Source organism: Octopus sinensis, linkage group LG27 (genome assembly GCF_006345805.1).
Source record: "Octopus sinensis linkage group LG27, ASM634580v1, whole genome shotgun sequence".
Classification (NCBI taxonomy): domain Eukaryota; kingdom Metazoa; phylum Mollusca; class Cephalopoda; order Octopoda; family Octopodidae; genus Octopus; species Octopus sinensis.
The window spans coordinates 6705077-6725784 of record NC_043023.1 but is presented as its reverse complement, the minus strand read 5'-3'; the positions used below and the strand labels follow the sequence as shown (position 1 = coordinate 6725784).

The 20708-nt window shown below is 42.2% G+C and overlaps 1 protein-coding gene and 1 long non-coding RNA gene across 2 annotated transcripts in view; one reads left to right on the top strand and one right to left on the bottom strand.

Annotated features, from left to right (window-relative positions):
* Positions 1-20708, top strand: part of LOC118768273 — an 87362-nt gene that overhangs the window by 7697 nt on the left and 58957 nt on the right. The gene's annotated exons all lie outside the window — the stretch shown is intronic.
* On the bottom strand, positions 19169-20244 carry LOC118768274. The gene is made up of 3 exons (XR_005004103.1): positions 20129-20244; positions 19331-19335; positions 19169-19222 (listed from the first exon to the last, which is right to left on the bottom strand). It is a non-coding gene; the product is annotated as an uncharacterized LOC118768274 (long non-coding RNA).

The following is a 20708-nucleotide window of genomic DNA, read 5'->3' as shown; positions in this document are numbered from 1 at the left end:
TCTACTATAGCGTCAGGTTGACCAAAGCCTTTTGAGTAGATTTGGTAGACAGAAACTGAAACAAGCCTGTCGTATATATATATGTTTATGTAGCTGTGATACCAGTGCTGGTGGCACATAAGAGAATCATCCGAATGTGGCCATTGCCAGCAGCGCCCCGACTGGCTTCCATGCCAGTGGCATGTAAAAAGCACCCACTACACTCATGGAATGGTTGGCGTTAGGAAGGGCATCCAGCCCTAGAAACACTGCCAGATCAGACTGGGCCTGGTGCAGCCTCCTAGCTTCCCAGACCCCAGTTGCACCGTCCAACCCGTGCTAGCATGGAAAGCGGATGATAAACGATGATGATGATGATATGTGAGTGTGTCTGTGTTTGTCCTCCCCACATTCGCTTGATGACCGATGGTGGTGTGTTTATATCCTTGTAACTTAGTGGTTTGGCAAAAGTGGCCGATAGAACAAATACTTGGATTACAAAGAATAAGTCCTGGGGGGTTGATTTCTTTGACTAAAAAATCCTTTATGGCAGGGCTTCATTCAGCACGGCCACAGTCACATGACTGAAATATAAAAAAAAGTAAAAGAATACACAGACACACACACACACACACATCAGCATCATCATCATCGTCATCTTCATTGTCAGCAGGTGGCTACTGAGAATCCAACTGTTTACCTCCCAGAAAGCAGCTGAGAAGTGCCAAGGTGCCACGCTGTAGGAGTGAACCCGGAACCATGTGATTGGGAAGCAAGCTTCTTACCACACCGCCATACCTGTGCCTATATATAGCTGGCTGAAACGTTAGCAAGCCAGGCGAAATGCTTAGCAGTATTTCGTCTGCTGTTACGTTCTGAGTTCAAATTCCGCCGAGGTCAACTTTGCATTTCATCCTTTCGGAGTCATTTAAACAAGTACCAGTTACGCACTGGGGTCGATGTAAATGACTTAATCCCTTTGTGTGTCCTTGTTTTTCCCCTCTATGTTTAGCCCCTGTAGAGAATAAAGAAATATATATATATTATATATATATATATATATATATATCATCATCATCATCATCATTGAATTTCCGTTTTTCCATGCTGGCATGGGTTGTACAATTTGACAGGAGCTGAACAGCTGAAGGGCTGTTCAGGGTCCTCGTCTGTCTTGGCATGTGCCCTTCCTAATATGACCCACTCTACAAAGTGTACTGGGTATTTTTGCTCAGCACTGGTATGAGTGTTTTTTTACATGACACCAGCACCTATGAGCCCACATGATTAGGGATACTCAGCCTGAGAGGTTTGCAGGGGATAAGCCTGTATGCAAAGCACAGCAAACCACCAGGGGTCTCGGTTCCCTGTCGTCATCTCTGTGTGTCCCAAAAACTGTAGATCCTTTCTCACCACCTCATCACATGTCTTCCTGGGTCTGGGCTTCTTTCAGTTTCCGTCTACCAAATCCACTCACAAGGCTTTGGTTGGCCCAAGGCTATAGTAGAAGGCGCTGTGCAGTGGGACTGAACCCAGAACCATATGGTTGGGAAGCAAACTCATTACACACAGCGACACCTGCACCTATATGTGTGTGTGTGTTAACTTTTGGCTTTGTTATTTTAACCCTCAAAGGGGTACAGAACCAGCATGATGTGGCGGGGGTAAACCAGCATATGATGTCAGGCTTTTGCTTTCTATGCCTGGACCCAAGCATGAGACGGGGTTCACCTCTTTGAGTTTGGGAAATGAATGGAATGCCAGGTGTGGGTCATGTTGTGGCTACCCCCTCCTATGGGGAATTAGGCCTTGGTAAACCAAAAGAAAAAGAAATTAAAATTAGGCGCAGGAGTGGCTGTGTGGTGAGTAGCTTGCTAACCAACCATATGGTTCCGGGTTCAGTCCCACTGTGTGGCACCTTGGGCAAGTGTCTTCTACTATAGCCTCGGACCAACCAAAGCCTTGGTGTGTGTTTGTGTGTCTGTGTTTGTCCCCCTAGCATTGCTTGACAACCGATGTTGGTGTGTTTATGTCCCCGTTACTTAGCGGTTCGGCAAAAGAGACCGATAGAATAAGTACTGGGCTTACAAAAGAATAAGTCCTGGAGTCGAGTTGCTCGATTAAAGGCGGTGCTCCAGCATGGCCGCAGTCAAATGACTGAAACAAGTAAAAGAGTAAAGAGAGTAACCGTTTAGCATTCAAACCGGCCATAACTGACCAAACTATTTAACCTGTTTTATGTTGAAACTGACCAGATCTGACCTCTCACCTGAACCCTACAATGTCTTTCTAAAACTAAGGGATCACATCTTCGATGTCTCTAAACTACAAGGTAGTGCATGATTAATTTCATTATTATCATCGTTTAACGTCTGTTCTCCATGCTAGCATGGGTTGGACGGTTCGACCGGGGTCTGGGAAGCCAGAAGGCTGCACCAGGCTCCAGTCTGATCTGGCAGTGTTTCTACAGCTGGATGCCCTTCCTAACGCCAACCACTCCATGAGTGTGGTGGGTGCTTTTTACGTGCCACCTGCACAGGTGCCAGGCGAGGCTGGCATCGGCCACGGTCGGATTGGTGGTTTTTACGTGCCACCTGCACAGGTGCCAGGCGAGGCTGGCATCGGCCACGGTCGGATTGGTGCTTTTTACGTGCCACCTGCACAGGTGCCAGGCGAGGCTGGCATCGGCCACGGTCGGATTGGTGCTTTTTACGTGCCACCTGCACAGGTGCCAGGCGAGGCTGGCATCGGCCACGTCGGATTGGGCTTTTTACGTGCCACCTGCACAGTGCCAGGCGAGGCTGGCATCGGCCACGGTCGGATTGGTGCTTTTTACGTGCCACCTGCACAGGTGCCAGGCGAGGCTGGCATTGGCCACGGTCGGATTGGTGCTTTTTACGTGCCACCTGCACAGGTGCCAGGCGAGGCTGGCATCGGCCACGGTCGGATTGGTGCTTTTTACGTGCCACCTGCACAGGTGCCAGGCGAGGCTGGCATCGGCCACGGTCGGATTGGTGCTTTTTACGTGCCACCTGCACAGGTGCCAGGCGAGGCTGGCATCGGCCACGGTCGGATTGGTGCTTTTTACGTGCCACCTGCACAGGTGCCAGGCGAGGCTGGCATCGGCCACGGTCGGATTGGTGCTTTTTACGTGCCACCTGCACAGGTGCCAGGCGAGGCTGGCAACGGCCACAATCGGATTGGTGCATTTTACATGCATTGATTTAAAACAATATAAATAAACAAGTATTACATTTCACAGGAAAATCCAAATATTAAAGGGTTAAAGGAATCCTAGTAAATGACCATGGAACATTTACTGATGTGAGAACTTGGCATCAAAAACGATGTAAACATGAGAATAGCCTGGGCAAAGTTCAGAGAGCTCCTACCTCTGCTGGTGACAAAGGGCCTCTTGCTCAGAGTAAAAGGTAGACTGTATGACACATGTGTACGAACAGCCATGCTACATGGCAATGAACTATGGGCTGTGACTGCTGAGGACACACAATTAAGCTCACAAGGAATGAAGCCAGTATGCTCCGATGGATGTGTAATGTCAGTGTGCATACTCGACAGAGTGTAAGTACCTTGAGAGAAAAGTTGGACCTAAGAAACATCAGTTGTGGTGTGCAAGAGAGACGACTGCGCTGGTATGGTCATGTGGCGAGAATGGATGTGGATAGCTGTGTGAAAAAGTGCCACACTCTAGCGGTTGAGGGAACCTGTGGAAGAGGTAGACCTAGGAAGATCTGGGATGAGGTGGTGAAGAATGACCTTCGAACATTGGGCCTCACTGAGGCTTGATTAGTGACCGGGACCTTTGGAAATATGCTGTGCTTGAGAAGACTTGGCAAGCTCAAGTGAGACCATAACCTTTTGGCCTATGCCAGTGGTGTAACCAATCCGCTTATGCATACCTTTCCTTCATTGGACACCAAACTCTGCTTGTGAAGACCTGTTGAGGCAAGTGAAATCGAAATCAAATTCAAATTTGATGACTGGCATCCGTACTTGTGGAGCGCTAAGAGTACCATATGAGCGTGATCATTGCCAGAGCAACAAGCACGTAAAAGACACCATTCAAGCGTATCGTCACCTGCGTCGCCTTACTGGCACTTGTGCTAGTGGCACTTGAAAAAACATTCGAGCGAGGTTGTTGCCAGTGCCGCTGGACTGGCTCCTGTGCAGGTGGCACATAAAAAACACCATTTGAGCATGGCCATCGCCAGTACCACCTGACTGGCTCTCATGCCGGTGGCACGTAAAAGCACCCACTACACTCTCGGAGTGGTTGGCGTTAGGAAGGGCATCCAGCTGTAGAAACTCTGCCAGATCAGATTGGGGCCTGGTGCAGCCATCTGGTTCGCCAGACCTCAGTCAAATTGTCCAACCCATGCTAGCATGGAAAGCAGATGTTAAACAATGATGATGATGATGATGATGATTATGATGAGAAGACAAAGTTTTTACCAAAATGAAAGCAAAGATGGAAACGTAGATTTGTTGATCTAAAACCTGAGTTAATTCTCATAGCAAATTACATTTTTTAATTATTATTTATGGAAAACCTTATCTTTAGAACACAAAATTCGAAAATCAAATTCGTTTTTCTTGAGGACACATGCACCATTTCAGAGCCTTTTGGAGCTAAACTCACATACATAACTGTCGGAAAGTTCTGAGCGTTTTTTAATATGCAAAAATGGATATAAATAATTGACCTTTCACAAAATTATATTCAGTGAAATAATTTCCATTATTATTAATGACTTTTGCCCTTCTATCAGGCAATTTAAATATTCCACCAGCATAAAATTTGACTGGTTTTGAAGAAAAAAAGTTTTCTAGATGCATTTTGACTCCATCTAAATCATTAAAAGTTTTTCCTTGCAATGAGTTCTGTAGAGACAAAACCAAATGGTAGTCTGATGGTGCAATATCAGGAGAATATGGTGGATGGGGTAAAAGATCCCAGCCAGGTTCATATAACTTTCTTCGGGTAGCCAAAGAAACATGTGGTCGGGCATTGTCATGTTGGAACACTACCCCTTTCCTGTGAGCAATATCCAGCCTCAATTCTTTGATTTTTTGGTTCAAATTAGCCAGTGGATGACAGTACACATCAGAATTAATGGTCTAGTTTTGTGTGAGAAGCTCATGATATATAAAGCCTTTCCAATTCCACCAAACACAAAGCAGTTTGGCATAGATGTTCGTCTTTGGTTGCTGTTTTGAGGAATCCTTACGCAAACTCCAGGATCTTTTTCACACCACATTTTCATACACAATCCATTTTTCATCTCCAGTTACAAGTTGTTTCAAAAAAGCCATGCTTTCATTCTGTTTCAAAAGCATATCACAAATGGAATACTGGTCCAAGCAGTTCTCTTCTAAGAATTTATGAAGGACCCATACATCTTAGTGAGAAATGTATCCTAGCTTCACTAGGTGTTTATGAGACATACTTTTAGAAACTTCCAACTCTTCTGCAAGTTCTCTGGTTGTGATATTTGAGTTTTCTTTGGATTTAGCTTTCAAAACATCTGCATCCAATTTTGAAGGTCTTCTACTGTGATTGTCATAAAAAGCACCAACCAAACGTGGCCGATGTCAGTACTCCCAGACTGGCTCTTGTGCTGGTGGCAGGTAAGAAGCACCATCCAAACATGGTCGATACCAGATCTACCTGACTGGCCCCCATGCTGGTGGCATGTAAAAAGCACCATCTGAATGTGGCCAGTACCAGTACCCCCTGACAGGTTCTCATGCCGGTGGTATGTAAAAAGCACTATCCGAACATGATCGATGCCCGGTGTGCCTGACTGGCCCCTGTGCCAGTGGTACGTAAAAAGCACCCACTACACTCTCGGAGTGGTTACCAACCACATGGTTCCAGGTTCAGTCCTATTGTGTGGCACCTTGGGCAAGTGTCTTCTCCTATAGCCTTGGGCTGACCAAAGCCCTGTGAGTGGATTTGGTGGATGGAAACCGAAAGAAGCTTGTTGTACATATATATGTGTTTGTGTGTCTGTGTTTGTCCCCCCACCATCAATTGACAACCGATGTTGGTGTGTTTCCATCCCTGAAACTTAGCGGTTCGGCAAAAGAGACCAATAGAATAAGTACTTATTTGATATCAGGGGCCTCTCAACAGCGATCTCAGGGTAGGCTGTAATACTTGTAACCTATGCAGTATACGAGGGCTGATCAAAAAAGTGTTTGGATTGGTACTATAAAAAGAAAACTACATCACATATCAATTCATCATTTAATCTCCTTCAAAGTTGTCCCCTTTTGAAGCCACACAATTATTTATCCAGCGTCGTTTCCGATGATGGAAGCATTCCCGGAAATCCTTTTTAGGGGATAGTGAGCAGCTACCTTGTCGCATTCTCTTGGATTTCATTGACCAAAAAGTACCAGGACCGATGCTATAAAAACGAAATTACAACACACCGTTGCTTGAGTAATGGAGCTAAAGTATGCAGAGTGAAACCACTTGGGACATTTGACTAGGAACTCTGTTGTGTAGGCATACCAAGTGTGAGCATAAGGTTCTCAGTCACTTCTGTTGCTTATCACTTTGACCACTTTGACCGACCAGTCCGTCAGGCATCCATTTGACACCGCTGGTCACAGCGCGCTGTCCACTCCTCTCTGGATCGCGCCTTTCTCATCCACGTGATCCCAATCGTCCTCTTGAAATCGTCACTCCACCGTCGTGGAGGTGTTCCGGGTGGTCTTTTCTGCTCACGCAGGTACCACTCGGCAACTGCGTGCGTCCACCGATTATCTGTGAGCCGGGCGACGTGTCCAGCCCATCAATACTTGCTGCGTGTATACTCTGCGGTGACATCTCTCACGCCAGACTTCTTTCTGATGATGTTGCTATTTATGTGCTCTCTCAGCGAGATACCAAGCATTGACCTTTCCATGGCTCTTTGAGCCGTTACCAGTCTTTGCTCTTCCCTCTTTGTGGTAGCCCATGTTTCACTACCATATAACATTGCAGGCAGAAACATTGTTTTTTCTAGCTATTTTACTTGTCTTATTTTTTTCTACTTGTGTTCATCTATCATGTCCCTTTCTTTATACCCCAACAGCTTCTGTTGCTGACCCTGCCAAATTGAACAATATTGCTTGGATAGTATTGGAATGGTGATGACGTTTGGTCGATAACTAATGAAGGGTTGGGTGTCTCCATTTCTATTGTGTGTCATTTTTTCTGTTTTTGTCCCCCTCTGATACACACACACATAATGGGTAAAAGACAAAGACTCCCTTTGATTAAGAATGACCACAGGATTGCACCTAGAAAGTTCTCTTCTGGGGCACAAGTCTGGGCAAAGTTGTTTATGAAAGACCAGCAGTTACCCATGCATACCAGCCTCCTCTCTCCATGTCACCGATGTTATCCAATGGAAAGGCAAAGGGGCCGATACAGCTTGGCACCTGTGATGTTGCAACTCATTTCTACAGCTGAGTGAACTGGAGCAACGTGAAATAAAGTGCCTTGCTCAAGAACACAACACGCAGCTTGGTCTGAGAATTGAACTGACTACCTCATGATTGTGAGCCTGAAACTCTAAACACTGAGCCATGCACCTTATATATATGTGTGTATATATATATATATATATACAAATCAAGTACCAGTTGTGCACTGGGGGTTGATCTAATCGACTAGCCACCTCCCCCAAAATTTCGAGACTTGTACCTAGAGTAAGTAGAAAAGTTTATATATATATATATATATAAATATATATATCCAAATTCAGGGAATGGAGTTGATAAACTCTAAGTTACATTTCTTTCATTGCTAGCAGAACCATGAAAGTAGTAACTATAAAATATAACAACTTTTTTCAGCTTATCAGACCACAAGTATGGGAAAAATTTTCAACCTTCTACATCAGTAAACAGCTATTGTTTCTGAAAGTTGTTTTTTATACTTTCTATAGACTACTTGAAGCTTACTAACTTCCTACACCTTGATTCTCGGATCTTATCTTTATGTATTGCTATATATTTTTTTTCATTTATTCTCTTATTTATTTCAGTCATTTGACTGTGGCCATGCTGGAACACTGTCATTAGTCGAAAAAATCGACCCCAGGACTTATTCTTTCTATGCCTAGTATTTATTCTATCAGTCTCTTATGCCGAACCGCTAAGTTATGTGGACATAACACACCAACATTGGTTGTCAAGCGATGGTAGGGGGACAAACATACACATACACACACACACAAACACACTTATGTAAGTCCACTTACAGGTCATCCCTTTTATACGTATATATATATACTTCATTAATATATAATATATATATATATATACTTCATGATATATATATATATATTATATATATATATATATATATATAATATATATATATATATACTTCATTATATATATATATATATATATATATATATATATATATATATATATATGTATATATACTTCATTATATATATATATATATACTTTTTGTATCTGGTTTGCAAGATTCATTATGTGGATTTGTGAGTTGGAACAATTTTGTTGTCTGCAGAGAGTCATAATACCTTATTATAATACATTGCCATATTTTTGACCAGTGATGAAAATGCTTTCTGGAATAAATAAATAGAGAAACGAGTGGAAATTGAACCGGTGATTTCTTTCCCATTACTATAGTCCCAGGACGAACAAAGCCTTGGAAGTTAATTTGGTAGAGAAAAATTGAAAGGAGCCCGTCGTTTATGTGTGTGCTTATGTGTTTATGGGCATGTGTGTTTGTGTATGTGTGTGTTTATCTGTATTTGTTACATACCCATCACTACATGACAACTGGCATTGGTGTGTTTATGGCTGTATAACTTAGTGGTTCAGCAAAGGTGACTGATACAGAAAATACCAGGCTGCAAAAAGGAAGTGCAAATGAAACAAATGAGTTGTGGGGTCAATTTGTTTTTGTTGTTGTTGTTTGTTCCTTCTCAAGCTATGCCTGGCTCATAAGGGCCGGTTTCCCGGTTTCCTTGGTGTATAGGTTCCCCATCTGGACGGGACGCCGGTCCGTCGCAGGTGAGCTGCAAGATGCAGGAGGAAAGAGTGAGAGAAAATGTTGTGAAAGAGTCAGCAGAAGTTCGCCATTACCTTCTGCCAGAGCCGCGTGGAGCTTAGGGGTTTCGCTCATAAACACACACATTGCCTGGTCTGAGATTCGAACCCATGATCCCTTGACCGTGAGTCCGCTGCTCTTCTTCTTCTTCTTCTTCTTCTTCTTCCAATCAGGACTCATGCCATTACCCACAAAGAATAATCTCTAATTTGAGCCTACTCTAAGCTACTAAGAATGTGTGTGGCAACTTGAAGATCCACCCACCACATGCGATAGACTGGCAGTTGCACGGGTATGAAAGCTACATAGTTATCCTCATTCTGTAAATGGTGGCTTTTAACGGGTGGAGAGCTGAACCATCCTGGGGTAGAGAGGATTCGCAATCTAGACTAGGGTCTGAAAGTTTACCACACCATAGAGGGTTACACCATGGTTCCTCTGCTTTGTGGCAGAAGTAGGAAGAAAGAGTGAGAGAAAGTTGTGGTGAAAGAGTACAGCGGGGTTCACCACCCCTCTCCGCTGGAACCTCGTGGAGCTTAGGTGTTTTTGCTCAATAAGCACTCACAATGCCCGGTCTGGGTATTGAAACCGTGTTCTTATGACTGCAAGTCCGCTACTCTAACCACTAGGCCATGTGCCTCCACTGTAGGGTCAATTTATTCAACTGAAATTTTAGTCGAATGGATCAATCCCCTGTATTTATTGTTTTATCTTTGATTTTTAAACCTGGTAATTGGTCTATCAGTTGCCTTTTGCTGAACTGTTGAGTTATGGGGGTAGGATACATAAACACACCAACACTGGTTGTCAATCAGTGGTTAGGGATGAACACAGATACAAAGACACACTCACATGCACACACATATACATACACACATACATGCACACACACAATACATATACACACATATACACACAACACATACATACACACATACATACACACGTGTGTATACACACATATACATACACACACATACATACACAACACATTCATACACACATGTGTATACACATATACATACACATACATACATACACAACACATACAACATGATACATACACACATGTGTATACACATATACATACACACACATACACAACATACACACATACACATACACACACACATATACACACTCACACACACACACACAGAGTGTTCCCATCTAGCGAATTCCACCGACAAAATATTATTTTGACATGGGACCCATAGTAGTAGAAGATATCATTCCAAGATGTCCAGCAACAGGACCGAACCCGGAAATTCATTCAACCACTCAGCCACACCTGGCAACACACACACACACACACACACACAGGACGAAATTCCTTCACAATCACCTGACCTAGTTTATTTCTTCTCTGTCAACCCATAACTACTTGTGGCCTGGTCGCTGGTCGGTGGTTGGGTTGGTTGCGCAGCACACCACACTGCCCCTTCCCTCCCCCCTCGCACTGCCACCGCCACCACCCTTCCTCTTAGGTTACAGGGTGTGGATTGAAGTCGGTGGGGTGGATGTGGGTGGTGGGTGAGTGTTTGGTGTCAGGGGTGGTGGTGGAGGTTAAATGTCATAAAAACAAAAATAGGCGATATACACCTTCGCATATTTGAAATCTTGGGAGACTACGTAGTTGTAGTACTAATGGTAGTGGTGGTGGTAGTGCTGAAGGTGGTGGTAGTAGTAGTGAGTAGTTGTACTAGTGGTGATGGTAGTAGTAGTAGTTGTGGTGCTGGTGGTGGTGGTAGTGGTGGTTGTGGCAGTGCTAGTAGTGGTGGTGATGGCAGTGGTACAAGTGGTGGTGAGTAGTTGCAGTAGTGGTGGTGGTGGTAGTAGTTGTAGTGCTGGTGGTGGTGGTGGTGGCGATGGTGGTGGTGGTAGTAGCAGTTGTAATGGTGGTGGTGGTGGTGGTGGTGGCTGTAGTGCTGGTGGTGGTAGAGGTGGTGGTGGCGATGGTGGTGGTGGTAGTGGTGGGAATAGCTATATATTATTTTTCACTTGTTTCGGTCATTGAACTGCTGCCATGCTGGAGCACCACCTTGAAGGGTTTTAGTCGATGGAATTCACCCCAGTGCTTTTCTTCCAAGCCTGGTACTTACTCCATTGGCCCCCTATGTCAAACTGCTAAGTTAGGTGGGATGTAGACAAACCAACACCGGTTGTCAAGTGGTTGTTGGGGACAAACACAAAGACAAACAGATACATATCTGCCTATCTAACTGTGTCTGTCTGTCTGTCTCTTTGTCTTGCTCCCTATCTCTCTATCTGTTTGTATATATAAAACTATTCTATAATTATATGCGAGTGGCTGTGTGGTAAGTAGCTTGCTTACCAACCACATGGTTCCGGGTTCAGTCCCACTGCGTGGCACCTTGGGCAAGTGTCTTCTACTATAGCCTCAGGCCGACCAAAGCATTGTGAGTGGATTTGGTAGACGGAAACTGAAAGAAGCCTGTTGTGTATATGTATATATATATATTTGTATGTGTGTGTATATGTTTGTGTGTCTGTGTTTGTCCCCCTAGCATTGCTTGACAACCGATGCTGGTGTGTTTATGTCCCCGTCACTTAGCGGTTCGGCAAAAGAGACCGATAGAATAAGTACTGGGCTTACAAAGAATAAGTCCCGGGGTTGATTTGCTCGATTAAAGGCAGTGCTCCAGCATGGCCGCAGTCAAATGACTGAAACAAGTAAAAGAGTATAATTAACATCAGCGATCAGCTAAGTTCCTCGCCATGTACTGAATCAGAAATAGAAGCTAATGTCTCTTCAACTACCATAAGAATCTCTGAGACAGTAACACACTTAAAAATTCTTATGGTAGTTGAAAAGATATTAGTGTCTATATATTTTACCCCAGTGTCACTTTGATGGCATGCACTGCTCTCTCACTCAATAATAATAATAATAATAATAATAATAATCATCATAATAATAATAATAATGGGCTACAGCAAATATTCTGTTCAATACCACAGATTTGCTTGTCAGTTGTTTGACCTTAACCAGTTGACCATGTCCCTTAGTGGCTGACAATATGTGCATCTCTGATCACGAGCAGAAGTAGCGGGGGAGCATCATAACCATGTGTTGAGAGGGATTCTTTGGAGTTTGAATAATTCACCTCTGGAAACATAGGTGTTTCGTTCAACATCCTAAAGCAACCCTTATTCAGGGACCTTTTGAGCAGGATGGGCTACTCGACTTGAAGAATATTCTAACTGGGCCCCACCTGCAAGGTCATGTGCTGTTTATCTTGATATGAGATCACCATGTTGCGCACATATGGTTGTGATGCATGTGCCTGGTGTACCCTTATCAGACGGGTAGTCATGATGGGTATACTGGGCTCTGTATATTTTACCCCAGTGTCACTTTGATGGCATGCACTGCTCTCTCACTCAATAATAATAATAGTAATAATACTAATAATGATAATAATAATAATAATAATAATAATAATAATAATAATAATAATAATATTGAAAAATACTTGAGGAATGAAAAACCTGGTTCAAAATTTCCCCAAGACACCTGATGAAGGCTGGAGGGTATATCAGCCGAAACGTTGTGTTAACAACAAACAAGATGAGGACAAATATCCGTCAATTGTAAATAATAATTATTGTTATTATTCAGGTCACTGCCCAGAATCGAACTCAGAATCTTGGGGTTAGTAGCCCGCATTCTTAACCACTACGCCATATGCTGAGCAGAGGAATCCTAGAGGATCAATGGTCAGCATCCTCAAACTCCATCAAAAGAGATGAGGCAGATATCCATCAAATATATATATACTAGCAGTATCGCCCGGCGTTGCTCGGGTTTGTAAGGGAAATAACTATATAAGCATTTTTAGAGATGTAAAGTATAATAGCCATCTCAATATGGTTAACCACAAAGGGAGGTGGGTGTTACTGTAGCTTTTTACGTTCTGAGATTTAATAATAAACTTTTAGAGAGTTACTTCCCTTATATATGCCAAAAATGCATTAAAATGGGAAAAATTGATGGTAATTTTTTTTTTAAATCGTAGACTCATCGTAGACGCGCGCTAATACCCAGAAGGGCTCGATATGAATCACGACTATAAGATACTGCACCGCAAAATGTGGAAGTAGTTATGAATCTAAATCGTAGGAGACAGACAGCACACAACCTCTCTTTTATGTATAAAGATGTAAATAATGTAATGTATATTTCATTAGCTGATTAGACCACCATGGACACCATCCCTATGGATTCATTGCAGAGATCCTGTTGATAGAACTTATAGATTCTGACCATTAATCTTTCAGGATTCCTTCTGGCTCTGTTGAGCTCTTCCACTGCCTCTCCACAGTCCCTTGACTTCACCATATCCCTGGCAGGGTGGCTGAATGGGCGTTATACCTTGCCAAAGGGTAATCTGTAACTATACAGGGCATAGCCATCACTCTGTCGGGTGTTTTCAAGATATTTGCATACCCATTCGAGAGTAATAATTGCCTTCTTTTCATACATTGGGTGTAATCTGAAGGATATTTAGCTGCTATTTCTTGTTAAGGTGTACAGGCTCCCTTATTAGATCATGGAAAAGTGACCATGTAATCAAGGTATCTATGTATTAGTCTTTTACTCTTTTACTTGTTTCAGTCATTTGACTGCGGCCATGCTGGAGCACCACCTTTTTTAGTCGAGCAAATCGACCCCAGGACTTATTCTTTTGTAAGCCTAGTACTTATTCTATCGGTCTCTTTTTGCCGAACCACTATGTTACGGGGATGTAAACACACCAGCATCGGTTATCAAGCGATATCGGGGTGGGTGGGTGCAAACACAGATGCACAAACATATACACACACTTACATATATATATATACAGTTTCTGTCTACCAAATCCACTCACAAGGCTTTGGTTGGCCCGAGGATATAGTAGAAGACACTTGCCCAAGGTGCCACGCAGTGGGACTGAACCCAGAACCATGTGGTTGGTAAGCAAGCTACTTACCACACAGCCACTCCTGCGCCTATCACATCAATATCTTTTATTGTCTTTAGCATGCTGGATGAAATGCTTAGTGGTATTTCGTTTGTCTTTACGTTCTGAGTTCAAATTCCACTGAGGTCAACTTTGCCTTTCGTCCTTTCGGGGTCGATAAATTAAGTACCAGTTACGCACTGGGGTTGATGTAATCCGTTGACTTAATCTGTTTGTCTGTCCTTGCTTGTCCCCTCTGTGTTTAGCCCCTTGTGGGTAGTAAAGAAATAGGTATTTCGTCTGTCTTTATGTTCTGATTTCAAATTCCACCGAGGTTGACTTTGCCTTTCATCCTTTCAGGGTCGATAAATAAAGTACCAGTTGCTAATTGTCTGGCCCCTTTCCCCCAAATTTCAGGCCTTGTGCCTAGAGTAGAAAAGAATATCTATTATAGTCTATGTAAACTCTATTAAAATGCCTCTGTCTATCAATTCAACATCTACACACCATTTCTATATATCCACTCAACATCTATACACTGTGTCTATCTATCTAATCTACACATTCTGTCTGAGTATCTAACGAACATCTACACACTGTATCTTATTTCTTTTTATTCCTTTACTACCCACAAGGGGCTAAACATAGAGGGGACAAACAAGGACAGACAAAGGGATTCAGTCGATTAGATCGCCCCCCAGTGCGTAACTGGTACTTAATTTATTGACCCCGAAAGGATGAAAGGCAAAGTCGACCTCAGCAGAATTTGAACTCAGAACGTGAAAAACAGACGAAATACCTCTGGGCATTTCGCCCGGCATGCTAATGTTTCTTATTTCTTTATTGCCCACAAGGGGCTAAACACAGAGAGGACAAACAAGGACAGACAAAGGGATTAAGTTGATGAGATCGCCCCCAGTGCGTAACGTACTTAATTTATTGACCCCGAAAGGATGAAAAGCAAAGTTGACCTCGGCGGAATTTGAACTCAGAACGTAGCGGCAGATGAAATACCTATTTCTTTACTACCCACAAGGGGCTAAACACAGAGGGGACAAATAAGGACAGACAAACGGATTAAGTCGATTAGATTGCCCCCAGTGCGTAACTGGTACTTAATTTATCGACCCCGGAAGGAATAAAAGGCAAAGTCGACCTCAGCGGAATTTGAACTCAGAACATAGCGGCAGATGAAATAACGCTAAGCATTTCGCCTGGCGTGCTAACGTTTCTGCCAGCTCACTGCCTTCTACACTCTGTGTCTATCCAGTCAATATATACACACTGTGTGTAGCTATCCAATCAATATATACACGCTGTAAGGTGGAGAGCTGGCAGAAGTGTTAGCAAGCCGGGCGAAATGCTTAGTGGTTTTTCGTCTGTCTTTACGTTCTGAGTTCAAATTCCGCCGAGGCTGACTTTGCCATTCAGCTTTTCAGGGTCAATAAATCAAGTACCAGTTACATACTGGGGTCGATCTAATCGACTGTCCCCCTCCCTCTTGTGCCTAGAGTAGAAAAGAATATATAGACACAGTGTCTATCTTCTGGTGTGTGTGTGTGTATATATATATATATGTAGGCATAGGAGTGGCTGTGTGGTAAGTAGTTCTGGGTTCAGTCCCACTGCGTGGCACCTTGGGCAAGTGACCCAAGGCCTTGTGAGTAGATTTGGTAGACGGAAACTGAAAGAAGCCCGTCATATATACATATGTGTGTGTGTGTGTTTGTTCCCCCAATGTCGCTTCACAGCTGATGCGGTGTGTTTACATCCTAGTAACTTCGCAGTTCGGCAAAGGAGACCGATAGAATAAGTACTAGGTTTACAAAGAATAAATCCTGGGGTCGATTTGCTCGACTAAAGGCTGTGCTCCAGCATGGCCGCAATCAAATGACTGAAACAAGTAAAAGAGTATATATAGTAAATATCTGTCTGTCTGTCTGTGTGCCCTCTGTCTACCCACCCATGCTGTGTTTTTCCACCTGGGTGCCCAAGAATCCAATTTACGCAGGAGACGTATCATGTCACTTCAAAGATCTTGAGAATATCTTTTTACAGTTCCGGAAGGCGAGTACATGAGAACTAGCTTAAGCAGAAAAACAGGCAGTGTGTGTGGGGTGTGTGTACATGCGTGTGCATGCGTGTGTGTGTGTGTGCGTGTGTGTGTGTGTATGTGTGTGTTTTTATGTGTATGTGTGCATCTGTGTTAAGTCGAGATTGTCAGTGTTTATCCGGCGTGTCGTTAGTTATGTCTGTTAATCAGAGATCTTCCTTGTGCATTTGCGATTAGTTATGTCTGTGTGTGTGTCATTAGTTATGTCTGCTAAATTTGAGCTGTTTTTTGCATTTAGTTGTGCCATTAGTTATGTCTTTTTAACCAGATTGTCTCTGTATGCGGTTAGTTATGTCTATGTGTGTCATTAGTTATGTCTGCTAAATCTGAGCTGTTTTTTGCATTTATTTGTGTCATTAGTTATGTCTTTTTAACCAGATTGTCTCTGTATGCGGTTAGTTATGTCTATGTGTGTCATTAGTTATGTCTGCTAAATCTGAGCTGTTTTTTTGCATTTAGTTGTGTCATTAGTTATGTCTTTTTAACCAGATTGTCTCTGTATGCGGTTAGTTATGTCTATGTGTGTCATTAGTTATGTCTGCTAAATCTGAGCTGTTTTTTTGCATTTAGTTGTGTCATTAGTTATGTCTTTTTAACCAGATTGTCTCAGCATGTATGCGGTTAGTTATGTCTGTGTGTGTGTCATTAGTTATGTCTTTTTAACCAGATTGTCTCAGCATGTATGCGGTTAGTTATGTCTGTGTGTGTGTCATTAGTTATGTCTTTTTAACCAGATTGTCTCAGCATGTATGCGGTTAGTTATGTCTGCTAAATCTGAGCTGTTTTTGCATTTATTTGTGTCATTAGTTATGTGTTTTTAACCAATTGTCTCTGTATGTATGCGGTTAGTTATGTCTGTGTGTGTGTCATTAGTTATGTCTGCTAAATCTGAGCTGTTTTTGCATTTAGTCGTGTCATTAGTTATGTCTTTTTAACCGGATTGTCTCTATATATGCGGTTAGTTATGTCTGTGTGTGTGTCATTAGTTATGTCTGCTAAATTTCCTTGCATTTAGGTGTGTCATTAGTTATGTCTGACCGGATCTATTTAACTTGTGTATAGATAGTCTGTGTGTCTTTGTGCATCATTAGTTATGTCTGTGTAGCCAGAATTCTCTTTCTGTTTGTGTGTGTCATTAGTTATGTCTGTTAATCAGAGATCATCCTTGTGCATTGCGATTAGTTATGTCTGTGTGTGTGTGTTATTAGTTATGTCTGCTAAATTTGAGCTGTTTTTTGCATTTAGTTGTGCCATTAGTTATGTCTTTTTAACCAGATTGTCTCTGTATGCGGTTAGTTATGTCTATGTGTGTCATTAGTTATGTCTGCTAAATCTGAGCTGTTTTTTGCATTTAGTTGTGTCATTAGTTATGTCTTTTTAACCAGATTGTCTCTGTATGCGGTTAGTTATGTCTATGTGTGTCATTAGTTATGTCTGCTAAATCTGAGCTGTTTTTTGCATTTAGTTGTGTCATTAGTTATGTCTTTTTAACCAGATTGTCTCAGCATGTATGCGGTTAGTTATGTCTGTGTGTGTGTCATTAGTTATGTCTTTTTAACCAGATTGTCTCAGCAGGTATGCGGTTAGTTATGTCTGCTAAATCTGAGCCATTTTTGTATTTTGTTGTGTCATTAGTTATGTCTTTTTAACCAGATTGTCTCAGCATGTATGCGGTTAGTTATGTCTGCTAAATCTGAGCTGTTTTTGCATTTAGTCGTGTCATTAGTTATGTCTTTTTAACCGGATTGTCTCTATATATGCGGTTAGTTATGTCTGTGTGTGTGTCATTAGTTATGTCTGACCGGATCTATTTAACTTGTGTATAGATAGTCTGTGTGTCTTTGTGCATCATTAGTTATGTCTGTGTAGCCAGAATTCTCTTTCTGTTTGTGTGTGTCATTAGTTATGTCTGTTAATCAGAGATCATCCTTGTGCATTTGCGATTAGTTATGTCTGTGTGTGTGTGTTATTAGTTATGTCTGCTAAACCTGAGATTCCTTTGCATTTAGGTGTGTCATTAGTTATGTCTGCTGTTTAACCAGAGATTGTGCATCATTAGTTATGTCTGTTTAACCACAAACAGCCTATGTGGGCTAAATCTGTGTATGTCATTAGTTATGTCTGCTCAAACAGAGTTTGTGTGTGTGTGTGCACACATCATTAGTTATATCTGTTTATATATATAAATAGGGGCCAATCTCCATATACCTATTTCTTTACTGCCCACCAGGGGCTAAACACAGAGGGAACAAACAAGGACAGACAAAGGGATTAAGTCGATTACATTGACCCCAGTGCGTAACTGGTACTTTATTTATCGACCCCGAAAGGATGAAAGGCAAAGTCGACCTCGGCGGAATTTGAACTCAGAACGTAACCATTAGTTACATCATGGCAGTGGCGATGATGATAGGTGTCGCTGTTGTTATTCATGATGGTGATGATGATGATGATGATGACGAAGATGATGATGATGATCTTAAAGAACCACAAGGTATTATATCTGACCTTCTGCAGACCCTACCAATCGGCCCCCATAGATATTTCAATTTCCACTTAAAAAAGTTGAGGGGTAACAGGTCGGGTATCAGTTGTCGCAGACCATCCGCAGGACCTGCTGCAGGGAGCACCGGTCTCGCAACTTGAAGCTGCCAACTTTGCACCATCGGTCAGCATTCAGCCGTCGTGATGTGCAGTCATGTGGAACCGAGTGTTATATCTTCCGTGTCTCGCACCATTTCTATATTTAGCCTGGCAGTGGAGGCAGAAACTGTTATGTCATCGCATGTTTCTGCTTCAGTGGTTTCCCTTGTTACAAAGCCAGCAGATGCAGTCAACTGGAACTGCAGGAAAAGAAGAACTAAATCCAACAAACAAAAAACAAATAATAAAAAAATTAACAAAACCAACAAAAAATATAGGTGCAAGCATAGCTGGGTGGTAAGATGATATGTCTGTTGGATCAGAAGTGACCTAGGGCTAAACAGCTACAGCCACAATGGTAGCCACTAATACAAACTACTATACTGTACATTAGATAATGTAGTCCTAGATACACTATGCCAGAATAAAAGGCTGGATGGTCACAGCTGGAACATATTTGATCATAGGTGTGTCTCCTAGAACAGGACTGACCCAGGGCTAAGCAACAACAACTATAGCCACCAATACTGCTACACTATACATTAGATAATGTAGTCCTAGATACACTATGCCAGAATAAAAGACAGGATGGTCACAGCTGGAACATCTTTGATCATAGGTCTGTCTCCTAGATCAGGACTGACCTAGGGCTAAACAACAACAGTTATAGCCACTAATACTAACTACTATACTGTACATTATATAATGTAGTCCTAGATACACTATGCCTAAATAAAAGGCAGGATGGTCACATCTGGAACATATTTGATTATAGATCTACCAGATCAGGACTAACTTAGGGCTGAACAACAGCATCAACAACAACAATAGCCTCTAATACTGACTACTATAGTATACATTAGTTGATGTAGTCCTTGGTACACTATATCTGAATAAAAGATGGAATTGTCACAGTTGGAACTTCTGGAACATTTTTGAACATGAGTCTACTGGATCAGGACTGACCTAGGGTTAAACTAGCACTATATAGCTATAACCTTCATAATATACATTAGATAATGTAGTCCCAGATACACTATGTCTGAATAAAAGGTGGGATGGTCACAGCAGGAACGTCTTTGATCATAAGTTTTGTTGGATGAGGATTGGCCTGGGGCTAAACAACAAGTTCAAAAGATTAAAACACACCAGATAATGTAGTCCCAGGTACACTATGCCTGAATAAAAGATGGGATGGTCACAGCTGGAATGTCTTTGATCATAAGTTTTGTTGGATCAGGATTGACCTTGGGCTAAACAGCTATAGCCACTAATACTAACATCTATAATATACATTAGATAATGTAGTCCCAGATACACTATGTCTGAATAAAAGGTGGGATGGTCACAGCTGGAACGTCTTTGATCATAGGTCTACTGGATCAGGACTGACCTAGTGTTAAACAAACAAGTAACCATAGTAACCATATAGCAAAACAGTGTACTATAAAGCCATAACAGCTATGTAACATGCCTTACAGTATCATATTTTTCACAATTAACCCTACGATAGTATTACAGCACAGCAAAGCAGACTCTTTATTTTCCAATTTGATCTTTCTCTTTTTTTGTTCGTGCTCTGTTTTTGGCTGTATTTTTGTTCAACCAGGATATACTATTACCAGGCTGCTACGAGTACTAACTGACATCACGTGGATGCATTACATTAAAAGAGGAATGTATGTGACAGCCTATATAACGTTGCTTTAAAGGTATGCGTGTACAACACAACAAAATGACTTGACTAAAACTACGGTTGTTGCTTGTAATGGAGAATGACTTGGTTACAGGCACCGTGGTTTTAGGCTCTATCTTTAGCTGCTATCTTTTACTTGTTTCTGTCGTTAGATTGTGGCCATGCTGGGGCATTGCCTTGAAGGAATCTGAGTCAAATGAACTG